This window comes from Salvelinus fontinalis, chromosome 31, assembly GCF_029448725.1.
Source record: "Salvelinus fontinalis isolate EN_2023a chromosome 31, ASM2944872v1, whole genome shotgun sequence".
Taxonomy (NCBI): domain Eukaryota; kingdom Metazoa; phylum Chordata; class Actinopteri; order Salmoniformes; family Salmonidae; genus Salvelinus; species Salvelinus fontinalis.
The window spans coordinates 48,142,984-48,160,681 of record NC_074695.1 but is presented as its reverse complement, the minus strand read 5'-3'; the positions used below and the strand labels follow the sequence as shown (position 1 = coordinate 48,160,681).

General features: G+C 41.6%; 1 long non-coding RNA gene across 1 annotated transcript; it reads left to right on the top strand.

The window, feature by feature from the left end:
• Positions 1 to 1,097: 1,097 nt before the first annotated feature.
• Positions 1,098 to 10,564, top strand: LOC129830438 (uncharacterized). Its single transcript, XR_008755520.1, has 3 exons — positions 1,098 to 1,428; positions 7,793 to 7,865; positions 8,076 to 10,564. It is a non-coding gene; the product is annotated as an uncharacterized LOC129830438 (long non-coding RNA).
• The last annotated feature ends 7,134 nt before the right edge of the window (positions 10,565 to 17,698 follow it).

Genomic DNA, 17,698 nt, shown 5'->3' with positions numbered 1-17,698 from the left:
ATGGAACAACAAAAACTCAAAAACCCATTTTTTTTCTTTGTATTATCTTATGTGTTATATCTAATGTGTTATATTCCCCTACATTCATTTCACATTTACACAAACTTCAAAGCGTTTCCGTTCAAATGGTATCAAGAATATGCACATCCTTGCTTCAGGTCCTGAGCTACAGGCAGTTAGATTTGGGTATGTCATTTTAGGTGAAAATTTAAAAAAAGGGGCCGATCCTTAAGAGGTGTTAATCACTGTTTTGTTGTGTGGCATCATGATTTTAGAAAGGAAAATTACTTGAGATATTCATAGGCGTGTTTCCTTGACAGTGAGGGATGGTTATCTCTCTTTACTGTTGTGTGATTAAATGAATGGTCAGACAACTACCACTGACTCAAATTTACTCAACACATCACAAGCAGTCACTTTATCTCCTCTCTCCAGCCGCCTGATTGGCTCAATGGCAAAATTATCTTTTGGCTACCATTGGCTCATTAGTGTTTTACAGCATCGTTTTTTTTCCTGCCTGAGTGGCTGGATCACAGTTAGGGAAATTGCTTCTTTCCCATGGCTATGTGTGTAGTCTCAGCGTGTATGCTCTTTATAAACCTTACAGACAGGTTTACTTGCTCGCGCACACACAAACACACACAATTTGTTACTGGTGGAGCCCTAGGCCTGGGGCCAGAGCGTTGTCATTACACTTCATGGGAAGAGAGGGGTATCCTGAGTTGATACAGGGGAGGGAGGCAGGAGGTTCTACACACAACGGACAGCTGGTATCAGCTGAGTGGTTGGGTCATAGTGGAGGTCCCGCAGGGCGGGAGGAGTGGAACGGAAGTCCCGTGTGGATGGAAGGTCTACATTTGGAAAGTGTGTAGAGGGGCTCAGATGATCAACATCTAGGTTTCAGGATTTAGTGCAGAACAACAACACCCTTTGTAACAATTTTGTTTTGAATAGCATTCACACAGATATTAGCATTGCAATGTGTTGTATGAATTGCTCACAAGTCACAACCTTTATTAATCAGTAATCTATTCAGCAAGGCACTCTAAATAGCAAGGGTGCAACTTTCACTGGGGAACGTGGACATGTCCCCCCCCCACATTCTGAAATTGCATTTTTGTCCCCCCCAGTTTAATCATTGGAATGTGATACAAAACGCGGCAACGGTGTGCTTTATGACCACAGGGATGCCTCCGAATGGTCGGGTAGGCTGTTTGGAGTGTTTATCCTACTGATTTTAGGACCAACCGGACACCACAGAGCGATCTGACAGGCTGTGTGTAGGCAAAGCTTCTGGTGAGGCTGGCTGGACCAGCATGGGAGAGTTGAGCTTATTTCAGTGCTTATATGTTGCGCTCGTTCACCGAGTTGTAAAAGGAAGCAGAACCGAAACGGAATACTCTTTAGTTGAGTGATGTAGCTGGCAAGGTAACTGCTTTATAATTAACAGAAAATTATTATGGCTATTATAACTATTTAACAGCAGTTGTTTGTATGGCCATTTTTTGTAGCCTTTGTTTTGTCACATTCAGAAGCAAATGAACTTGACAAGCATTCCCCACTTGATTTACCATTAGAGAGAGAGCTGGCCAAAAGTTGGCTAACATTAGCTATTATTTTTGCCTCAAACTAGACCTGAATAAAAACAATGAATCCATCGACCAAAGGATTGAAGATTGATATTCGGAAATTTTTTCAATGTAATGTGAGTTGTATTAGTCAGCATGTCAGTGTGGTGTTACCGATCTGTTAGTCTCCCTAGCTAATTCCCTACTTTTCACACTGACACCATAATAAACAGCTCTAAGGTTACAGGCTTCTCTGTCATGGTGCACAGTAGACGTCTCTGCCTGACTGATTTCTTCATCCTGCTCACTCCCGCACCTTCTAGCTTTCTTACTAGCTTTCTGTCCGACTCCCACCCCCTACCGCAAGAACTGGTCTCAAACCAAATAATTTAAGAATGATCATTTAACTGAAGTCCCTCAATATTATTTTAGCCGTATGTTACGCAGCTCACTTGCCAGCCATGGTCCCAGCAATTTTTCGCCCTATAGGCAATTTCAAATACGCAAAAATAAGAATAGGTTAAATTGCCAGAGATGATCACATGGCCCTTACATCAGTTTTCAGACCCTTTACTATGAGACTCGAAATTGAGCTCAGGTGCATCCTGTTCCCATTGATCATCCTTGACATGGTTCTACAACTTGATTGGAGTCCACCTGTGGTAAATTCAATTGATTGGACATAATTTGGAAAGGCACACACCTGTCTATATAAGGTCCCACGGTTGACACTGCATGTCAGAGCAAAAACTAAGCCATGAGGTCGAAGGAATTGTCTGTAGAGCGCCGAGACAGGATTGTGTCCAGGCACAGATCTGGGGGAAGGGTACCAAACAATTTCTGCACCATTGAAGGTCCCCAAGAACACAGTGGCCTCCATCATTCTTAAATGGAAGAAGATTGGAACCAACCAAGACTCTTCCCGAGAGCTGGCAACCCAGCCAAACTGAGCAATCAGAGGAAAAGAGCCTTGGTCAGGGAGATGACCAAGAACCCGATGGTCACACTGACAGAGCTCTAAATTTCCTTTTTCTTTGCAGCACTCCACCAATCAGGCCTTTATGTTAGAGTGGCCAGACGGAAGCCACAACTCAGTAAAAGGCACATGACAGTCCACTTGGAGTTTGCCAAAAGGCACCTAAAAGACTCTCAGACCATGAGAAATAAGATTCTCTGGTCTCATGAAACCAAGATTGAACTCTTTGAACTGAATGCCAAGCGTCACGTCTGGAGGAAACCTGGCACCATCCCTACGGATGGTGGTGGCAGCATCATGCTGTGGGGATGTTTTTCAGCTGCAAGGACTGGGAGATTTGTCAGGATTGAGGCAAAGATGAACGGAGCAAAGTACAGAGAGATCCTTGATGATACCTGCTCCAGAGCGCTCAGGACCTCAGACTGGGGTGAAGGTTCACCTTTCAACAGGACAACGATCCTGAGCACACAGCCAAGACAACGCAGGAGTGGCTTTGGGACAAGTCTCTGAATGTCCTTGAGTGGCCCAGCCAAAGCCTGAAATTGAATCTGATCGAGCATCTCTAGAGAGACCTGAAAATAGCTGCGCAGCGATGTTCCCCATCCAACTTGACAGAGCTTGAGAGGATCCATAGAGAAGAATGGGAGAAACTCCTCAAATACATGTGTGCCAAGTTGGTAGCTTCACACCCAAGACGTACCAAGGTTGCAATCGCTGCCAAAGGTGCTTCAACAAAGTACTGAGTAAAAGGTCTGAATACTTATGTAAATGTGATTTCATTTTTCTTCTTTATACCTTTGCACACATTTCTAAAAGCCTGCTTTTGCTTTGTCATTATGGGGTATTGTGTGTAATCCATTTTAGAATAGGTCTGTAATGTAACAAAATGTGGAAAAAGTCAAGGGGTGTAAATATTTTTAGAATGCTCTGTAGAAAGCAGAAAGAGGACCGTTTGAAAATAACCTGTAAGACAAGACAAATATTGTCATGCTAAAGTCATCTGTCTGACCGCCACGCCCACGTGCAGCATGAAAAATGCAGACCGCTCCACAATTATCTCTGTCGGGACCCGCAGGTCCCAATGCGTCCCCCGGGAATCTAGCCCTCTAGTGCAGTCAGTACAAAATGCGTATTATGTCTTATGAGGATCAGATGGTGTCATGACTGTCCTGTGAGGTTCAGAATGGGTCAGATCAGTTTGGTGGGGAATGACAGTAACCAGTAACCACAGATGGGGGGAGGGAGATGCCAGATGGTTGACAATTCAAGCCCTGTTGTAATTTACAGCAAAAGAAGACTCTTTCTTCCCCTCCAGTATGAACAAAAGGAATGTCTTTGTTAAAACTTCTTATGGCTGGGAGGCGCTATTTTCACGTTCGGATGAAAAGCGTGCCCAGAGTAAACTGCCTGCTTCTCAGGCCCAGAATCTAAGATATGCATATTATTAGTATATTTGGATAGCAAACACTCTGAAGTTTCTAAAACTGTTTGAATGATGTCTGTGGGTATAACAGAACTCATATGGCAGGCGAAAACCTGAGACAAATCCAACCAGGAAGTGGGAAATCTGAGGTTTGTAGTTTTTCAAGTGATTGCCTATCCAATATACAGTGTAAATTTGGTCCGATTGCACTTCCTAAGGCTTCCACTAGATGTCAACAGTCTTTAGATCATTGTTTCAGGCTCCTACTGTGAAGGGGAAAGAATAAGAGCTGTTTGAATCAGGGGTCTGGCAGAAAGCCTTGAGTTTAGTCAAGCGCGGCCGTGAACGCGAGCTCCATTCCTTTTCATTTCTAAAGACAAAGGAATTGTCCGATTGAAACATTATTGAAGATTTATGATAAAAACATCCTAAAGATTGATTCTATACATCGTTTGACATGTTTCTACAAACTGTAATATAACTTTTTTGACTTTTTGTTTGGACTTAGTGCATTTGGATTACTGATTACTAAACGCGCGAACAAAAAGGAGGTATTTGGACATAAATGGTGGATTTATCGAACAAAACAAACATTTATTGTGGAACTGGTATTCCTGGGAGTGCATTCCGATGAAGATCATCAAAGGCAGGTGAATATTTATAATGCTATTTCTGACTTTTGTTGACTCCACAACATGGCGGGTATCTGTATGGTGGCTGAGCACTGTACTCAGATTATCGCATGGTGTGCTTTTGCCGTAAAGCTTTTTTGAAATCTGACACAGCGGTTGCATTAACAAGCTTTTCCCGCCAAAACTCTAACACGTTCAAAAGTGAATACTAGAACAATATTCCTAAAATAAGAATTTGGTGAATGGTCAGTGGGGAGCTATAGAAAACTAATGTCATATTGGTTTATATTTTGTGATGTCATAAAACTGGTATAAAGGAAATACTGTAACTTGGAAAGTACAGTGCTTCCTCCTTTAAAAGGTGCACCTTGCGGGCTGCCGCAGCATTTTGTGGCACGTAATTTCATCATGTGGCACGTAATTTCATCTGAGTAAATTCAGACCTTTTCGCTCTCAGAGTGCACATTGGACATTCGGGCCGAGGAGTAGGGTTGATTTGAACGTTCTGGCCTTACAACGGCAGTCAAGCACCCAAGCTAACGTTGGCTTAAAGTTGGCTAGCTTAATAGCTACTTCCAGACACAAATGAAACCACTCTGCCCACTTTACTCGCCCTAGCAGAGCTGGTTAGGCAGTTTTTGTGTTAACCAGAACGTTGGTGACTGTAACTGTGCTGCTGGAAACAATTTAATGACGTTTTTTTGCCAACGTTTACTGATACCGGCCATATTCAACAGGTGTTAAGTGCTCGTAAATTCATTATTCTGCACTCTGGTACACTCAGAAGAGAGTGCTCTGAAATTGGAGTAGATAGCCAGAGCTAATTTACGAAAGCACCCGAATGTCCATTGAGAACGCACAACGACTATACCATTTAGCTAAGCTAAGAATGACTGGAGTAATCAAGTCAATAAACGTTGGTAGTTAGATAGCCTATAGTTAAATATACTGTGAAGTTTGATGTATACCTACTAATGTTAGATAGCATATCATTGCAGCAGTATGTACCGGTATGTTAGCTATGTGGTTCGTAAGGACAGTGTAGTTAATAAATTATCAGCAAACATAACGTGTAAGGTAGCTTATTTGAAAAGTCATTACTTTATTGCATTGAGTAGCAAGCTACCGCGAGAACGCTCTCTATCAACTCTGCGGCTTGAGCATGCTTTTGGTGCACAGTCGATTTTGCGATGGATTTCGGGCAAGAAGGTTAAGGGTTCGAAACCTGCTGCCTGCTTGTTTCATTTGAAGTTGTGCACAATTATCAGTTTATTATTTGGTATATATTGCCCATTCATTGTCAGTTAGTGGAGGAAATTAGGGGAAAGTGCCAACCAGTCGTGGAGGGCAAATAAAAGGAGAACTGTGGCACACCGTGAGAGAGAACGGGGAGAGACCGAGAGAGAACGGGGAGAGACCGACACCGAGCAAAAGTAGAGAAGAAGGACTGAGCCGAACTTATGTGATTTTCTTTGTTATGTTTTTTTTCTGTCATAGTATGGTTGTTCTTGCGGACTAAAACCTCCCTGTCTCTGTGTCAATCTCTGCACGCTCAACCCAACACCCCACGGTCTACCAAAACATCTTAGTACCTTATCAATTTATGATTTGTATCAATGTGGACGAGAGAGTTTAGTTTTCAAATACAATTCTTGTTCTCAAAATATTTTTGGGGAATAAAATGCATGAAGTTTTGCACTCTATTACAAAATATTTGACTGCAACATTTTTTTTACATTTGAAACCTCGTTTTTGCTTTTAGAACAATTATTTTTGATTGAAAATAAAGATGCTTTCAGAATAAATATTTTTGATTGAAAATAAAAAAGTTTTGCTCTCAACAAAAATACATCAATTCTTTGCAAGTTGGGAAGGGGGGCTAATAGCTGAACAATAGACTATTCAACCTTTAGTGAAGAATAGTCTAATAGCCGAGCTTGTTGTGAAAAACCCCCGTCCTATCACAGACCAGATTTGCCCTAACGACCAAGGTGGAGTTAGAGAACTGATTATGCTTTTGGGTCCCAAAGCACTACTGTCTGGAGCTGTCCGTGTCGGGGTGCCCAGCTCCCGTATTCTCAGCAGAGGGAGCCAACGTCGCTTCACGTACCTCCCCTCTATTACCATCCCCCAGGGTAGACCTCCTGGGATACCACAATGTATAATGTCTCCATCAAATCTAAATAGTTATTTAAACTTTGTTATTCTTACTTATTCGTATAATTTTTTTAAAATGATGTATGAAATTAGAGTTGTTCTTCATCAACTGGTAATACATAAATAATGAAGCAGGTTAATAGGTTAAACATTTCACTTAAAATTCCCCCCCAAAATTTCAAGATACAACATTGTCATCTTTTCAAGGAAGGTAAGTATATTGTTTTGTATGCATATTGCATATGTCCCATCAACTAATGAACAACCACAATTACCAGTCTGGTGTTAAACTTTCTGTGCTGTATTGACGTATCCTGAAAATGACATCTGCTGCTTTAGATTGAACGGTCATATCTCAGTTATTGTTTTCATATCTGCAAAGAATAAGCTATTTTCTATACTTTCTATACTTACTTTCGGAGTGTGAGCTGATCAATGGGTCAAAAATGTAGATATTGCCAGATGCTCACTGTCCGAGGAACAGGCCATGGACGCTTTATTGCTGGCAAAAGTGTCCACAACCAGAGGTAATTGAACTGTTCTGTGCTTTTGTACTCTATTCCTCTCTACCTGTCTTGTTGTACATGGAACCTGTCTCACATGCACAGTTTGGAGGAAGAAAGACACCTTGACCTGTCGAATTCTATCCACCTCTTCTGTGTGGGAGATGTGTTCCTACCTCGTCTGCGGGCAGATCTGCAGCATTTCACAGAGTTGGAATAATCACCCTTTAAGTACAGGGGCAAACCTGACACCTCACCAGCTGTGGCATATCAGAATGCTCCAAGCACCTGTGTACATTTTTGTTTTTGCCTTAGCACTACACAGCTGATTCAAATGATCAAATCATCAAGCTTCAAGTGGTATTTATGTCTAATAATGACATGATCTTATATTGTTTGTCCTCATGTGTCAGTTTTTCACCGTAAAGTACTCTGTAGCCACTTAGTGTGGACACCAGGTGAGACCACACACACACAATAACAGTCTCTGTCCTTCACTTCATCCCTCTCCCCCTTCTCCCTAAATCCTCTAGACTATATCAGCTGTGTTGGTGAACCCTTCCCACATCTGAACTGGCTGACACAGAGGGCACAACATGATTATAGGTGAGAGGCCACTTGGTCGGTTCAACAGGAAGTATTATTAAAGAGATGCTTTACATTGAAATACAGATAGAGATGTAGTAGTCCCAGAGTTAATGATCCAAGGTCAGTTTTGCATTTCACCTCCTGATGACTACGATGACTGTCCGTTTTAGAATTTAAAAAATCAAGGCCTAATCATGCTCTCTCTATCCATCTGTCTCTCGTCTGCAGGTATGTTTTGATGTGAGAGAGGATGCCAGTCCCGTCATCGACACCTCACCCGCTCTTAAGATAACCTTCGGGCCATGGCTAGTTAGGAGACATTGCTAAAGACATTGTAATTGTGATGAACTGAGAGAATATTAGGGTAAAACTGTAATTCATTAATCATATGCTGTCTGCCTCTGTTCTTAACTCTTTCCCTTTCTGTCTTCTACACCTCTCTCCCCACCTCGTCTTTCTTCCTCGTTTTATAATGCACACCATATGTGCATTGAAGTACAGATTGAACTCGTATTTATCATAATTATATTGCATGTATTTATAACACCTGGATAATTAACTTATTTCATTAAAGCGTTTCACATTCTCCACTGCTTGAAATTAAGTATCTCTGTAAGGGGTGTGAACTGGCGGCAGAGAAGTCAGACGCAGGAGAGAAATAACTGTGTTTCCAACGGTGCAGTTTATTAACAAAACACACCGGGAAACGGACTAATAAAATAAATGGGTACATAACCCAACGCACACCAGGACAGACGTGCACAAGCACTTACAATAAACAATCACGGACAAGGACATGAGGGGGAACAGAGGGTTAAATACACAACATATAATTGATGGGATTGGAACCAGGTGTGACGGAAGACAAGACAAAACCAAAGGAAAATGAAAAGAGGATCAGCGATGGCTAGAAGGTTGGTGACTTCGACCGCCGAACGCCGCCCGAACAAGGAGAGGGACCAACTTCGTCGGAAGTCGTGACAATCTCATTGAAATACTATCGTGTGTCCTCAGATTAATGCAGATGAATGGAGTTAGATATGCATAGGTTTACTTGCAGCCTTTATTTAAATCATGTTTCTAATCTATTGCATAGTTACAATGAGTAATCATTGATGTCCCAGGAGCAGGAGTGTATAATTGTAATACATACATGCAGACACAGCATCATTCAAAGAATGTAGTTTGATACACCTGATATTGGATATGTATTGGATATGACTGAAAAAGAATGTCTCACAGAGTCATACCTGAAGCGCACCTTTATTTGCCAAGGAAGAGTACATGATCAGTTACTATATTCAATGTACAGGCTACAATGTGGGGATCTCATGCGGGGTAATAACTACAGTACATGTATACAGGACTTGCATCCTTGGCACAATAAAGTTATTATATTCTACTCTATCCATAGGCTTCATTAATGCCATTCAGACTTGAAGTTGATACAACAACTATGATAGCTGAGGTGCATAGATTGGTATGAATATTAGTTCAGAACCTAACGTATTAGGGTCCATACACAGATCGGCTACATAATGTAGCTAGCCACACATCCATAGGCATACAGTTATTTTTATCCTCCACTACACAATAAGCAAGTAACTAGTTAGCTAGCTATGTTACTTGCAAGGCAAGCTTACACAATTGTACATTCAACTTGCAGTAAATGCTTTAGCTAGCTAGATTCTTTACATCCACAGTTTCCCAAGACGACAGCCTGGTTTGCTGGTTTTCTCAGGAGTCCCTAAAACAATAAACAACACGAATTACAATGTCATACTCATGTCATAACACCAGCTAGCTAGCTGGCTAATGTTAGCTAGTCAGCTAACTTGCTAAACAGCGAATTTCATAAATTCACTTTATGACAAATAAATATGCACAATTGTTTGTCTCTACATAAACTAAGATATTCCTCTCAATTGTAAATGTTTTGCTTGACTCGTTATGACGTTAGAATTACTTACATTTGCTTTCACCGTAATGTTTTGTCAGCCATCTTTGCTGAAGAAAGTCACCAGGGACGGGTGGCTTGCATCAAATTCGTCATTGGAATCACTCGATATGATTGGTCATATAAAAACCTTGGGACCCAAATGCATAATGAGTGCTCTAACTCCCCCGTGTGGTGGTCTGGAGCATTGAAACTGTGATGCTGGGTACTTCTAAGTCCTGCGGTGTAAGCTTGCAACTTTTAAAGGAGGAACCACAGTATATCCTATTTATCTGTCAAGTTTCCATGCACTACGTTGCATATAATGTGAACAATGATGAAAATTGTTTTGTTAAGATAGGAATGTGATTAAAGGAGTCAGAAAGTAGCCACGCCCCGGGTGAGGTCAGAGAGCGTGTCAGCCTGCTGGAACCATCCTTTTCGACCAGAGTGCATAAAAGGACTGTTTAAGAATTAACATTGTAGACCAGAACATTGCCAGGTTGCAGCTGCGTGTGTAAAGTGGTCTGAATACTGAACCCTGAATATCAACACGAGGTGTATGCGAGAAGCTCATCTCCCAGACAATTACTGGTACAGGTGATTAGCTGTCCCAAGTCAAAAATCGAGAAAAGCGAATTTAAGTGATACCATCCTACTACTCTTCAAACCATTCCAATGAAAAGCCAAACAAACACTCTTCCGAAGAAGGGCTGGTTCCGACAGAGATAAACGTCGAACGCCACTCACACGTAAATACATTCATGATTCCTTACTTCAATTGGGCGGCGGTTCCTGTGCAAAGTATATGATTACTGTGAGAATAGTTCTAAAATGTATCAACAATAAGTGTCACTTTTTCTCCCTCTCTCTCTCTCTCTCTCTCTCTCTCTCTCTCTCTCTCTCTCTCCCTCACCCCTCTTCATTTTCTGTGTAACAAGCCGCCAAATTGTGTCAGTCCACTAGGGACCGTTTTCTCATGTAATAAGTGTGTATGTTATCCTGTTTTCTCATTTATTTAGCTAGTAAATAAATAATTAAACCAATTTGTGTGGTACTGAATCATGAGTAAGGCTGGGGTTTTCGCAGATGCATGAGGTTACGACTGTTCAGAATGATGATATGATAGGAGATTATGATTTAACAAATTGACTGTTTTATGGATGTGATAGGTAAGGACCTTTAGAGTTTAATTCGGGAGATGGTAAATCTTTAAACAACCGCTCTCGTGGTGCCTCAAATTCCCAATGAGTTAATTGTTACATGATTAATTTAATCGGGTAACAATTTAACGTAGTTAGTCGATTTGATAAAGAACAGTCATCAGATTAATTAAAGTAAAGTCACGACAATAGTGCAAGGGGTTCCAGCAGAATCAGACAGCCAGGAAAGACCAGTCAACAGAGCTCAGGTGAATTTTTGCAGTATTTTCAGTGAATGATACAAAGTTCCATCTTGAATTGATGTGTAGACACAATAGCTACAGGACAGCAGCTTAACCTTAAAACTACAGTCTGGGATCTGGGAATAATGGCCATTTCAATTCTTGAACCATTGATTCTATTCTTGGATAATATAATATATAAATGTACACCAAGGTAATTCTTTGTCATGTAATATCTGAAAATTTAGTTAGGTAGACTATTTTACCTGTATACATGGTTAAAAACTTCTCACTCTCTGTTATGGATGCCATGGTTGCCCTTAGTTTGAAGATGCAATCTGGGGGACAGGTGTTTTATACAATATCCTACTGTGTGTTCTCTTTTTGACTTCCTCTGCATATTTGCAATCAAATGCCAGAATTTTCTATGTATTTGTAGGTAATTCTTTCTATCGTAGCTTTTTTGAAAAATATCACGTAGTAGAACAGCATAAGGGTTGCTCTCCACTTTCTCCAGCTCCTTAGCTAACATACTCTAATTCCACTGGGTATTCCACGGTATTCCACACACACGGTTCTCCAGAAAGTGGAGAGCAACCCTTATGCTGTTCTACTACGTGATATCTTTCAAAAAAGCCACGTTAGAAAGAATTACCTACATACACTGACCAGCTCATGTTATAGACAGAAGCCTGCTACATGGCAGACCAATCCAAACTAATCTTTCAGCATGTCCAGCCCACCCATTATCTCAGCCAATCATGGCTAGCGGAAAGGTTCCTCCCTTTTTCCGTGGATAAACCAACTAGGCTCGTAATTTAACAATTTTATTTGTATTTACAGATGGCATACAAGTTTGTTATTAAGGCACATGAAAGTTCACATGTTCCAGAAGGCATTTCTGCCCCAAAAAATGCATTTTGATAAATAAATAAAAAGTTGAAGTTCAAATGGCTCTCCTGTGAAGTAGTGACTATCGACAGACACCTAGTTCCTGAAACGCGTCACAAATTATTAGGGTGAGGCACATGGGCTAGTAACAGCTTAATACTGTTAGGTTCTAAATTAACAGAGTATAAACTAACGGACAAATAGTCAAAGCTAAAACTACGTGGCTCAAACAGCTGCAAAGACAAAGACATGTTTCCACAAGTACACATATTTATACCCTCCACTGTGCGGAGTCTCCTCCTCTTTTCTCTAAACACTACATCTTTGTTGACATGCAGGAAGTTAAGTGATGTGGGTAATAAACTGTTCCTTCTCCCTACATGTGACCTGACCTTGGCCGACATTCCTCACTTATCCACAGCTATCCACCCTTATCAGTGACCGCAACCATGTGATTGCCTTTTCCCTTACATAGTAACTTTCTTTTTTTTGTTTTTATTTGGATGGCCACTCCAATACTTGACTTTGTTGTCCTTAAGCCATTTTTCCACAACTTTGGAAGTATGCTTGGGGTCATTGTCCATTTGGAAGACTCATTTGAGACCAAGCTTTAACTTCCTGAATGATGTCTTGAGATGTTGCTTCAATATATCCACATCATTTTCTTCCTCATGTAGCCATCTATTTTGTGAAGTGCACCAGACCCTCCTGCAGCAAAACACCCCCACAACATGATGCTGCCACCCCCGTGCTTCACGGTTGGGAGGATGTTCTTCGGCTTGCAAGCCTCCCTCTTTTCCTCCAAACATAACGATGGTCATTATGGCCAAACAGTTCTATTTTTGTTTCATCAGACCAGAGGACATTTCTCCAAAAAGTACGATCTTTGTCCCCATGTGCAGTTGCAAACCGTAGTCTGACTTTTTATGTTTGTTTTGGAGCAGTGGCTTCTTCCTTGCTGAGCGACCTTACAGGTTATATCGATATAGGACTTGTTTTACTGTGGATATAGATACTTTTGTACATGTTTCCTCCAGAATCTTCACAAGGTCCTTTGCTGTTGTTCTGGGATTGATTTGCACTTTTCGCACCAAAGTACTTTCATATCTAGGAGACAGAATGCGTCTCCTTCCTGAGCGGTATGACGGCTGTGTGGTCCCATGGACATCATTTGAGTCAATGGTGTACCTGTGGATGTATCTCAAGGCCTACCTTCAAACTCAGTGCCTCTTTGCTTGACATCATGGGAAAATCAAAAGAAATCAGCCAAGACCTCAGAAAAATAATTGTAGACCTCCACAAGTCTGGTTCATCCTTGGAAGCAATTTCCAAACGCCTGAAGGTACCACGTTAATCTGTAAAAACAATAGTACGCAAGTATAAACACCTTAGTTCCACGCAGCCGTGGTATATTTTGGGACTCAGAATACACTGATGACGGTCCTCCAGAAATTAACACCCTTATGCAAACATTCTGTTTTAAACACATGCACCGTATGAATTAATGCACAAATACGTTTGCACATACTGTGGAACATTCCATCTAACCCATAACACATTAGTGACTACTGCTAGTACACTTATATATGTTTATAAACATACTAGAACATGCTCAAGTAAATTTGTCAATTTCCAACAATTCCTTCTCTGGAACAATGATCACTCACATGTTCCATGACACCTAAGGAAACATATTGACTGGAACAGGGAAGAAAGAAAATGAGATTGGGGCAAGAACCGTCCATCTTTTCTGTTCTATGTCAATGGGATGCTACTCTCCATGCCAGTCTCCTTCCTCCTCATCCTCGGGTGAGACTCAGACGACGTAATTAATTGCACTGTATCATCCAGCAAGCCATATGTATTGATGCATTTTAACATTAGGATTCTGATGACATGGTAAAACGAAACCCCTACTATCAAGTACCCCATCATGGTTAGCTCAAGCTACCATCTAGTGGGTTCTCTAATAACCTGCCTCTCGGAGGACATGAAAAGATAAGGTTTTCTGGGAGGTAACCTTCCCTAGACTCAATAGATTCGAGCAGTGCACCCTCCCCTCACTTTCTGCTCTCCTCACAGCTTAGGGGCAGCGCTCTCTCTCTCTTTCTCTCCTTTCCGAATCATAATTGAAACACTTGATACATTATCCAACCGAAATCTATAATGACAGTCCTGCGTCACATTGAGTCAATCATTTGAATTAGAGACCCTGATCTTAGCACACACCGACACTGTTAGTATGTACATTTACAGACAGGAAAAATATATAGACAGTATGTACTACTTAAATGACCAGGATGAACTTTTCTCATCACGGCCCCCGTTTAACCCTGTCTTCCACTGTCGCAAGTGGCATTTTAATGACAGATCGGTATTTCAGTGCATTTTTTACCTAAATTGCCATACATTTCCCAGTGTGCAGACCTACCCAATCAACCTGATACCTCAAATAAACAGTTTACGGCAACCCTAAATCCATTTACGAGCACAGTTGACCACCCCCTCCTTCCCGGCACTCATCTTCTGGCGTATTTTCCTTTTCTTCTTCAGATAGCGTCACAGTTCATCTTCCCAAGGCCCCATGTGTAACTCATGCCTGTCACAGTTGATGGCCCTTGATAATGTCCCGATTTGAATATCTGGGGAATAATCCGATTTTTCCCAGCAGACGAATCTCTCACCTGAGCCACCACCACCATTCTGTACAGTCCATCCTCTCTGGTCCATTTTCCCACCAGTGCACCAGCAGCATGAGAAGAGTTTGAACGTGATCGCTCTCCATGCTCACTCCACATGCACGGTCCCAGGACCCATGCCGCACTCCTGCCGCTCATACACAGGTTGCTGGCTCAGACTCAGGTCTCAGTAGAAGTTTTCGCCATTACTTCAGCCGGTTAGGGGGGGGTGAAGCTCACACTGTTCCCGTCGTATTATTCCTTTCATGCATATACATACCATTGGTAGTCACTACCTGCATAACTTTGTGAGAGGACAGACCAAAACAACAGCTTAATAATCTAACTGCACTGTCCAATTTACATTAGCTATTACAGTGAAATAATGCCGTGCTATTGTTTGAGACTGCACAATTTTGAACGTGAAAAGTTATGAATAAACAAATGAAATTACAACCAAATAAAACAATACCCCACACAATAAATCAAACACGGTGTTTACACCACTAACAAATATTCATAACCGTTGAGTTGTGTGCACTTGCTAGTGCATGTGGTAAAACGTAGGCCAAAAACAAACACAAATGTCCAAGCCTTACGTATCTGGGAGCTCCCTCTACGGCCGGATCCAGATACGTTTATACTTTATAAAACTGCTCTCCCAAGACAACAGTCTCGGGAAACATTTCAAAGAGAAATAAGGACACCCCAACCTCTCCTGGAAGAAAATTGTACATTTCAGTAATATTCAATAATCAGAAACTCAAAATTTGGATTACAAACAAAACATGATAATGACATGATCAAGTTCACGTTCCTCCATCCAGTCATTGATGAACCATCCCAACGTTTATGTACCCTTATGTAGCCTGTACTACCCTTAGACACAGCGGCATTTCTCTCGCCATCGAGTCTAATGATTTACTCTCGTATATGAATAGTCTCTCTTTTCCCCCATGATTTTATGTAACCACCACACTACCAGGACCTTTCGTGTTCATGAACAAAAATTTTAATAGGTCGCTTTGGGTTTGGTAACCTCAATGTTGTCGCTTGACAGAATAGCTTTTTTAAAACAATTACTCACAATATAACTCCACTCTAATTTCTTGTGACCCCTCCTCCTTTTTCGTCAATTCTATAAATCTATTTCAGAATAAGACAAAAAAAAAACGTTTCACGAGATTTCGGAGCTTGTGAGGAGTGTGCCAATTCTAACCTGTTACATTTTAGAATCCATTCCCCTGGCATTTTGCATAGATTCTTTCAACCTCAAAATTGGTTCGACACCCGTCTCCATGTACCATTATTCTGATATTGTTACTGCTCCTATGGTCAGAGACCTGGGTAGTAGCCGTTGATTCTGCCCCACTGCTTTCAAGAATGTTTGCTGCTGTTCTTTTATCAAAGATGCAAATCCTTGTATTGCAGCGTTCCCTCCGAATGCAGCAGGTGCAATAGGCTCCAGTACTACCCTACACTCAATCTTCCAATGACTGATGGCCCCGCATCTAAAACAGGGAGATAACCCCCTGTGCCTTAGCACCGGTCCCCTACCCTTTCCTTTCTGTTTCTTCGTCTTACCTTGCCCATTGAAACCAGTCAGTAACTTTCACTGTGGCTATATTAACCACACGCACGTTGCGAAGTCATCGGAATAAGATTCCACTCTCAAAGCCTCCTGCTCTACTTCCTCCCAATGAAAATATTGGTCCAGTACTCCCGCAAAAGCTGTTTTGATAACAGGTTTCAAACCTGCCAGCAAAGCAGACATGCACATCCTATCAATGTACTCACGTACCCAGTCTTTTTGCAGCTGAGTATGTCTACGAATTTTGGTTGTATCGGTTTCTTTTTAAGTTGATAGAACGCTCACATCAAAACGCTGGTGTAGTTCGCTTTTGATTTTTCTTTTATGTCATTGTGCCAAGTCACAATTGCATCTCTAATTCTTTATTGGATTGGAATTTTCCGTCAGCAGGGGAATGCTGACCAATTTCATCCATTTGGCAGAATTTTTTCCAAATTCGAGCCGAATTGGTAGAATGCTTGCGCACCTCTTTCAGCACCTCTATGGCTTTATTAAACTTTTCTTCCTCTAGCCCCCCTTTACAGGGAGAACCGGAGGCGCCGGTCGCTATATCAACAGGTATTATTCCGACACCTCTCCCGACAGTGTCCAGAGAGGTTAGATGTCCTATTCCACGGCTCTAATACATGCCCTCGACTATCAATTTTCCAAGGTAGTGACACCCACTTCCCCGGAGAGTAGTTATGGTATTTGTGCCTATCGATCGGTCATGGCACCTGATACCGACCAATTTACTACTGGAGAATACGGGTGACCTAATGTCTTATACCAGTGTTACGCCTCATATCACTGTTGTTTAGAACGCACGTTACCAAAATTATTCACAGTTGTCTTCCTTTTTTTCACATAATCTGTCACGGTTCCCCGCCCCAATAGGGCATAATCCAAACTCCTCTCTTTATTACCACTGCTAATACACTCAACTCTTGTTCAAACAACTTTTTGAATACCTTTTTTTATTTTCTAACCATGCATGTAGCTCTCCTCCAGAACTTATAGGCAACCTTTTACCACTATTCACATTCCCTTCTTTCGGTCCTTCTCCATGGACTACTTCTCTACAACCTACCGTACAAGTACACGAGCATGACAATTTATGCATCCACACACTCTACTGCCTAACAGCCACTGTGTCTGGGACTTTCGTTACAGATCTGGCAGGGGAATACCCCCACTAGGGACCTACCCTACACGGAATCTACACTACGCTGTAGTGTCATTCATGGATCTCGCAGAGAACTAGCTCCACTCGGGACCTATCCTTATGGAACCTACTCTAAACCATTTTTTCCTTGGATCTTGCAGAGGAACACCACTAGTCAGGACCTATCCTTAAAAGAACCTACCCTACACCATATATTTACGACCGGT